Genomic DNA, 7,741 nt, shown 5'->3' with positions numbered 1-7,741 from the left:
TGTTGTCCGTCATCACGGTCACTTCTGCACCAGTCAGGTATTCTGAAAACCTTTCGGTCAAGGCCCACACCAGTGCCAGTAGTTTCAGTTTAAAGGAACCTATAGTTATCAGGGTTGCGTTCTGACTCTCTTAGGGACCGGCTTCCATAGGCGATGACTCTTTCCCGTCCATCCTGGACTTAGGACAATACGGCCCCCAGACCATATAGGCTTCCATCCGTATACAGCAGGAATGGGGTATCAAACCGCGCGTAAGCCAGGATCGGGGCATTGGTCAGCGCCTCTTTCACCGCTTCAAAGGCCTCTTGTTGCTGGGGCCCCCAGTCGACTGAGCTTTTCTTCGGGCCCCCAGCCGTGCCTCTTAGCAGCTCGTTTAACGGGCCCACCAGATGAGCGAATTTGGGTATAAACCTCCTGTAGTAGCCGGCCAGTCCCACGAACGCCGGAACCTCCCGTAGCGTACTTGGCCGGGGCCACTTCTGAACGGCTTCCACCTTGCTGGGACCGGTTTTACCCCCTCCTGGGTGACCACATGTCCTAAGTACTCTATCTGCTGTCGGAACAGCTGGCATTTTTTTTACTTGATCTTGAGCCCATGGTCTCGTAGCCATCCCAAGACTTGTCGCAGCTTCTGGAGGTGATCTTCAAAGGAAGCCCCGAACACTACTATGCCATCCAGGTATATCAATACTGATTCGAAGTTGAGTTCCCCCAGACAGTGATCCATCAATCGCTGGAATGTCCCCGGAGCATTGGAGAGGCCGAAGGGAATCCTGTTGAACTCGTAGAGTCCCATAGGTAGAATGAAGTCCGTCTTGGCTTTGTCCTTCTTGGCCACCAGCACCTGCCAGTACCCACTAGCCAGGTCAAGAGTTGAGAAGAACTTTGCTTGGCTTAGGGCTGATAATGACTCCTCAATCCGCGGAAGGGGGTAGGCATCCCGGACGGTCTGAGCATTCAGCTTCCGATAATCTACGCAGAACGGGAGACACCCATCTTTCTTCCACACCAAGACTACTGGAGCAGCCCACGTACTTTGACTCTCCTGGATCACCCGGTTCTCCAACATGCTGGCCACCATATCTTTCAACTCCTTATACATCTTAGGTGGGATCTGCCGGTAACGTTCCCTGATCGGCGCTGCATCGCCGGTTGGGATTTCATGTTCGATGGCAGTAGCACACCCAAAGTCCTCATCATGTCTTGAGAAGGCCTCCTGAAATTCCCAGAGGGTGTCTTCCAGCAGCTTTTGTTCCCCCGGGGTCAGGGTTCTGCAGTCCACCCCCATACGGGCCATGATCACTCAACCGTTCCACTCCGCTGTCGGGGTTTCCCTTGAATGGATCTCCACAGCATAGGTCCAGGCTGATCTCCTATCCGGCTGCAGCGTGAAGCCCCTTCGTCGAGTGATACCCCCTTCGGACACATAAACTTCGGCCAGCAGGGTGTTTGCGGGGACGGTTAACTCACAGTCCTCAACATTACAGCAGCGTACAGGCACACATCCATCCTTCACAATGGCGAGGGCCCGGGCTACCAATGGGCGAGTCTGCGTTTCTTCTTGATAAGCGGGTTCGATTAGGACCTCCAGTCCATTCAGTCGTCGTCCAGCCCCCACTGGCAGAATCAATATTCGCTCTTGTCGAGGTGGGATCTTCAATGGGGTCCTCCGGAGCACCCTCACGTCTCCAATGGCCCAACTGGACAGGTTACTCTTTTGCAGGCTACAGCTCCTCACCATTTGTTGTAAGACCTTCTGGGTAGGCCGGTGTGTGGTGGCCCGTTGCCAGTAATTTCGGTCCTTCCTTGGCATAGAGTTGATGGTCTAGGTCTCTCAGTATATTCATGCCCAGGGTCACGTCAATTCCTTTCCGGGACGAATGGTCCACCAGCATGACCCCTTTCTTGCCGATGTCTTGCCCAAACAGTCGGACCCGCATCCAGACTATCCCTCGAACATCCATCTCTCAATTATCGTCAGCCTGATGACGCTCCCGTCTTCGGGCTCCATCATATGTCCGAATTGCCTCTCGAAGAACTCCAGAGGCATTAGGGTGCACTCAGGCCCTGTATCAACTAGGCAGCAGACCTTTCGGCCTTCCAGCTCGGCTTCTAATATGGGGCTGCTGGCATACAAGTTCATGTTCTTCACGCAGAGGGCTTAACTTCTTGTGCACCGCCGCAGGACGCCCAGCTACTGCAGCGGTCGGAAGTTTAACGTCGGCTCAGACGCTACCTGTGCTGGGCACTCTCTGGCCATATGGCCGTACTTTCGGCAAGCACAACAGAGGGGCCCTCTTCTGACCGGCCCCCACACCGGGGTTGTTCTGGGTGGAGTGGCACGAGGTACGGAGACCGTTTCCGGAGGCCGGGACGGTTCTGCCTTCATCTGGGACACTTCCAGCCGAAGCTCTTTCAATTCCTCCCGCAGGGCCTGGACCACATCCTTTAAGGACTCTGATTCTTCAGACCCTGGCCGGTCCCTTGTAACATGCGTGCTATTCACTACTCTCGCTGCCGCAGGTATGGGCTCTTCCTCTCTCTCTACGGCGGCTAAGTAGACGCTGTAGAATGTTATGTCGTCCATTATTCGGGTAATTTCTTATAATTTATCTTGTAAGAATTTATTAAAGAGCCCCACTATGAACTGATCTTGTAGAAGCCGGTCCACCTCCCGGAAGGCGCCCATGGCCTCAGGGTCTCATCGTTGTATTTCATTCAGCGTCTCCTGTAGAGCATTGGAATATTGCATCAGGGTCTCGCCCTCTCTCCGTGGTCGGTTAAAGAAGTGACTCCATAACTGTACCTCTTTGGCCCGCCCCCATTGGGCTCTCTCTAGCAGGGAGAATATCTTCTCTAGGGTATCTCTCTCGGAGTCGGGCCTTACCATCACTGTCCGCCTTACTTCACCCTCTAGGGCTCCCAACGCAACCTCGAACCGCAGTTCGGGAGTGAGGTTACACATTTTAACCGCACTTCGCACCCTTTCAGTCCAGTCCTGCAATGTCATGTTTCTACCGTCATACTTTGGCAGATGACGCAGCAGTGCCCCTACAGGGATGTATCCTACTGGGGTAGCCATCTTGTTGGGGGCAAGCTGGACTTGCGCCTGTGCACCCTGGGCTGGGTCCTGATCCGGCACCATTAGCGCCGGGGGAAGGTCTCCTGCCGCGTTCCCGTCCATAACGGTCACTGTATCCTGCCGACTACGCCAAGTTGTAAGCCGTGTACCGGGGTGGGCTCCCCAGGATACAGCGAAGTCACAGACAAGGAAAGCGACACTGACATCAGCTTTATATGCAAGAACAGAAACTTTACTTTGGAAATAGTAATAACACAAGTATAAACAGAATAAGTAATACCCCAGGCCCACAGTCACCGTCCCTGTCCGAGGGACAGGCCTAGCCCGTTGGCGCACATAGCAGAGCCTACAAGTCATGCTGTGCCGCTACAGAGGACACACCTAACCGGTGGCAGAAGCAGCAGAGCCTGCAAGTCAATTACTGCACTGCAGTCCAGTACAGTAAGGCCTAACAAAGATGTAACCCTAACTATCTAGCTAATACAAGGCCTAGGCTAATCTCTGTTACTTTAGGCACCACACAGTATAGTACGATCGGTAACCAGGTGTACTGACCTGCGTCCGTTCTGGGCCCGAGGATGCCGCTTACCCGGGATGGCCACCAACCTCTCAGCAACTGTGCGGCCTTGTTTGGTAATAAGGCTTCTGTCCACACACTGAAAATAGCCTTCCTGGGACAATCTCTCTTAAAAAGAGCTGGATCCAGTAATGGGACGACAGCTACTCTCCTTCCTCTGAGTGTCCATTCACTGCCGGACATCCGCAAGCCAGGATGGAATCGTATTCAGTCTCTCACAGCACAATCCTTCCACCATGTCAGATCAGCTCAGACTTCCTGTTTTTTCTCAGAAGCAGCCTGCATGAGTCATCATCTGCTTTGCATATGCAAATCCCAGAGTGTGCTGGCTGTAGCTTCAAAACAGTGCCTCTAGTGCCCGGAATGCCAAATGACAGTTCCAATACAATTTAGGCATAAACATTATACAGGCAGAGCTGTTCCACAATCTGTCACGCCTTGCCCTGTGAATGTGCGGAGGTCTGTCAGACTGGCTGCACATGTCTGACTTCTCTGTTTGTTTTGGTTTGTGTTTGAGCCGGATCCACCTTCCCTCAGGTGTACTGGGTTTGATTGTTAGTGAGGCTATTTATCCCTCCTTCTCCCAGTGGCCTGTGTGGGTTATAGTTCTTTCCTGTGAGCTCTGGATGTGTGGTGGATCGTCTGCTCCAGCTCTGCTCAAGATAAGTCCTCTCCGTTATTTCCCATTGTGTCTTTTATCTAGGCCTCTAGGGAGACGCTTGCTTCCTCCGGGTTTGAAGAAGCAGGTTGCCTCTTCCCTTTTCCCTACAGCTTAAGTGTTGCCCAGGGTGTATAGGTTTAGGCACGAGGGCATGTGCATATCAACCATTAAGGTATGCACATGGGCACAGCAGTTTAGGGAAAACTTTTAGGGATCGGTAGCTTTTGGGCCTAGTCATTTGTTCTGTTTGTTTTCCTCTGTTTGGTTATTTCCCCGCTTACCTACCTATCATGACAACTGCATTGTATGGGGAACCAACTGTGATTCAGACATCTCTCATCTAGTATGGACGAAGGTAAATAGGAAACCTGAGGAGTAGAGTCCTCTGAAAGATGCCAAGAAGTCCATGCCAGAGCATGTTGAGAATGAGTCTGGAAATGGTAACGCTGCGGTGCCGGCCGAGGCAGAGAAGATGGAAGAGGTTTCTGCTCCTTCAACATCTGCTGAACAAGTTGATCGGGCTGATGTGGATGCAGAAGCCAAGAGACTCATGGCAGTGAGTAACCGGGACCTAGTCATGAAAGACGTCCCCTTCACCGTTAATGTCTCCAGGAAGCAAGTAGCCTTCTGGGGAAGAAATACGGGGAGACGGCTGACCAGTGTGCAGATGCGTTCTACTACTATGGAATGGCTCTTCTGGAGCTTGCATGAATGGAGAACAATGTCCTGGGTAACTCTCTGGAAGGAATGCCAGAAGAGGCAAATGAAGAGTCTGATAAGGACCCCAATATCCCCAGTGCCTCCAACCTCGATGAGAAAGAAAGGGAGGAGTTAAGAGTGCAGGTATATGATGCCATGTCCGAGAAGGATGAGAAGAATAACAAAGATAGTGGAGACTCCAAAGAGACAAAGGTTAAAGAAGCTAAGGCCGATGAGTTGGAGTGGGAGAAATCCTCAGACGCTGCAGAGATCAAAGAAGAGGCTGAATGAGAGTCTGCCTAAGTGGAAAAAGCCACTGAAGAAGCAAAGGACTCTGAAACTGCCACCAAACCTGAGGAAACCACTGCTGAAGAGAAGGAAGAGCGTGGAAATAGAACTTCTGATCGTTCCAGACTTAGCAAATCTGGAAGCAGAGATGCTGAAAAATATCTTCGGAAAGGAGTTCCAGAACCCATCGAAACTCTGAGAGTAAAGAAAAAAGAGAGATGCTATCTTTTGATAAATTAAAGAAACAAAAGTAGCATGAACACCAGAAGCGAAGAGAAATAGAGAGACAAAGAGAGCGAGATAAAAGAATGCAAGAGTGCATCATCGTCGCTCATGAAAGAGTAGAACGAGAGTGTCTGGCAGTTAGATGGGCACCGAATACCCTCAGCTATTATCTACTGGGTAGAAAGTCTGTGTTTGTGACAAACCGAGCTCTGCTGGCCTGGGTGTGGCAGAATAAAGGAAAATAATGTGACACTGGCCACATCTTCCGGAGGACACGGTGCAATGTGAAAAATGCCCATACCTCTGGTCTGGAGAAGAGGGGGTGCTAAGGGTGTGGATCTCACCAGAGTTTTCAGTTTAGCTGGGTGAGATAACCGGAATCCAGTAATGGTGCTGCATCAGCAAAGCATAGCTTGCTGGAGATAATTTTGTTTAAAGTTGTATGGGCTGGATTACTTTGGACTAGTAGACAAGTTGGTAGTGGGAGTCTCTCAGTCCACAGCTGTTATTCCCTCTAACCTGAGGTGATTGTAGGTGAGTCTTGCTGTGTAATCAATGGGGGATAAACCAACCCTCTGTGTATGACTGTGGGAGAGGATGTGACCCTAGAAGAGGGAAGCCTGTGAGGCTCTGTGTGGTCCCAGCCAGGAGGGCTGGGGGGCCATGAGGCTATGTGAAGCCAGATTTCTCACCTGTGTGGGACTTACGCCTGGTGAAGCTGACCTGCGGAGTGTCAGAGCCAGATATCCTGTGTGTGAACTGTGCTCTATAGGTGAGTTAGAGAGAAGACCTATGTATTAGGTAGAGCCCAGGCGGGCAGGTACTTATTTTTGGTTTATGTTTGTGCTGGTGCTGAAGTGCCAAAATAAAGCACCACTTGGACTTGGACCCGTTGTCTGAGAAGGAATCTGTCATCGCCGCCCTACTTGAGAGAACGATCCCTTACAATATATATTACAAGTATCTCTATTCATATCTCAGTATTCATGTCCTAAATATGTATTGTAGATATGCGTAGCAATGCTTTTATTTTGAATATATGTGTATTTATACATATATATAAAGAATATGGGGGACATTTATCAAGACTGACGTTTTAAGCGCTGGTCTTGTTTCCCTCTGTGCTGCCAAAGGATGCAACAAATTGATGTTGATAGACAGGCCTCTCTGTGCATCAATATCAGACAGGTGGTGGTCTGGCACCCCCGGGTGTAAAAAGAGGACAACCCCTTTAAAGGGGCCGTGCAGGCTGTATATATTGATGACCTATCCTCAACCATCACCCCCGATGATCAGCTGTTTGAAGAGGAGACGGTGCTCCATGTGTCCACTTCTTCCTGGTCATTACACTGCATGTCTTTCCTTTGCAGTGGTGGCAGGGTAGTGTCATTACAAGTATCCGCTCCATTCAAGTGACTGGAGCAAGTACTTGTAATTTTACTGCGCCTCTGAGATGACAAGCAGAGTACTGAAGAAGAAGCGGTGCTCACATGGAGCGCCGCTTTCTCTTCTAACAGCTGATCAGCCAATCACATATTGATGACCCATCTTGAGGATGGGAGGGGGGCACCATTTCAGTTTTCGCCTCAGGCAGCAGAAAGACTAGGTGTAGCCCTGCCGGAAGAAGGAAGGGGGGGGGGCAGTGGGGTTCCGGATGCAATGAGCTCTTCCATCGATGCAGATGGAAGAACTCATTGGTAGAGCGCAGGAGAGGTGGCGGTCCTTTCATACTGACCGCTTAGCGCTCCTTCCCTCCTCCAGGCTGGTTGCTTCACTATTCAGCCCTGCAGGCACAGATCGCACTGCCGGACTGTGTAGGAGGAGCCTGGGAATCTGCCTGTGCACTTCTCCCACACATCGCTGCAGCGCGAGTGCTGGAGGGGATCTGATCATCAGGAGCGGGACATGGTGAGTAGTTACTCTTTTTAATTTTTTTATTAACACTGAGGGGGCACATAGAAAGCATTACTACTGTTCAGGATGACAGAGAGGGCATTAATACTGCAAAGGGGCACAATGTGGGCATGACTACTGTGAGAGGGAAAATGAAGGCATAACAACTGTGAGGGGAAAAATGTTTTAAAGTACGGTGGTTAGGGGTGTAGGTCAGAGAAAAGACCCGCCCCGGGTGCAAAACACCTTAGGCACGCCACTGCTTCTTTCTTTCAAATTTGGCAGATATGTGCCCCACCCCCTCTGTCATATTAAA

The 7,741-nt window shown here is 50.8% G+C and overlaps 1 pseudogene; it reads left to right on the top strand.

Annotated features, from left to right (window-relative positions):
• Positions 1 to 4,726: 4,726 nt before the first annotated feature.
• On the top strand, positions 4,727 to 5,310 carry LOC121002381 (annotated as a pseudogene).
• Positions 5,311 to 7,741: the final 2,431 nt, after the last annotated feature.

The sequence above is a fragment of the Bufo bufo genome, chromosome 5 (assembly GCF_905171765.1).
Source record: "Bufo bufo chromosome 5, aBufBuf1.1, whole genome shotgun sequence".
Taxonomy (NCBI): Eukaryota; Metazoa; Chordata; class Amphibia; order Anura; family Bufonidae; genus Bufo; species Bufo bufo.
This window is presented reverse-complemented; position numbering and strand designations above follow the sequence as displayed.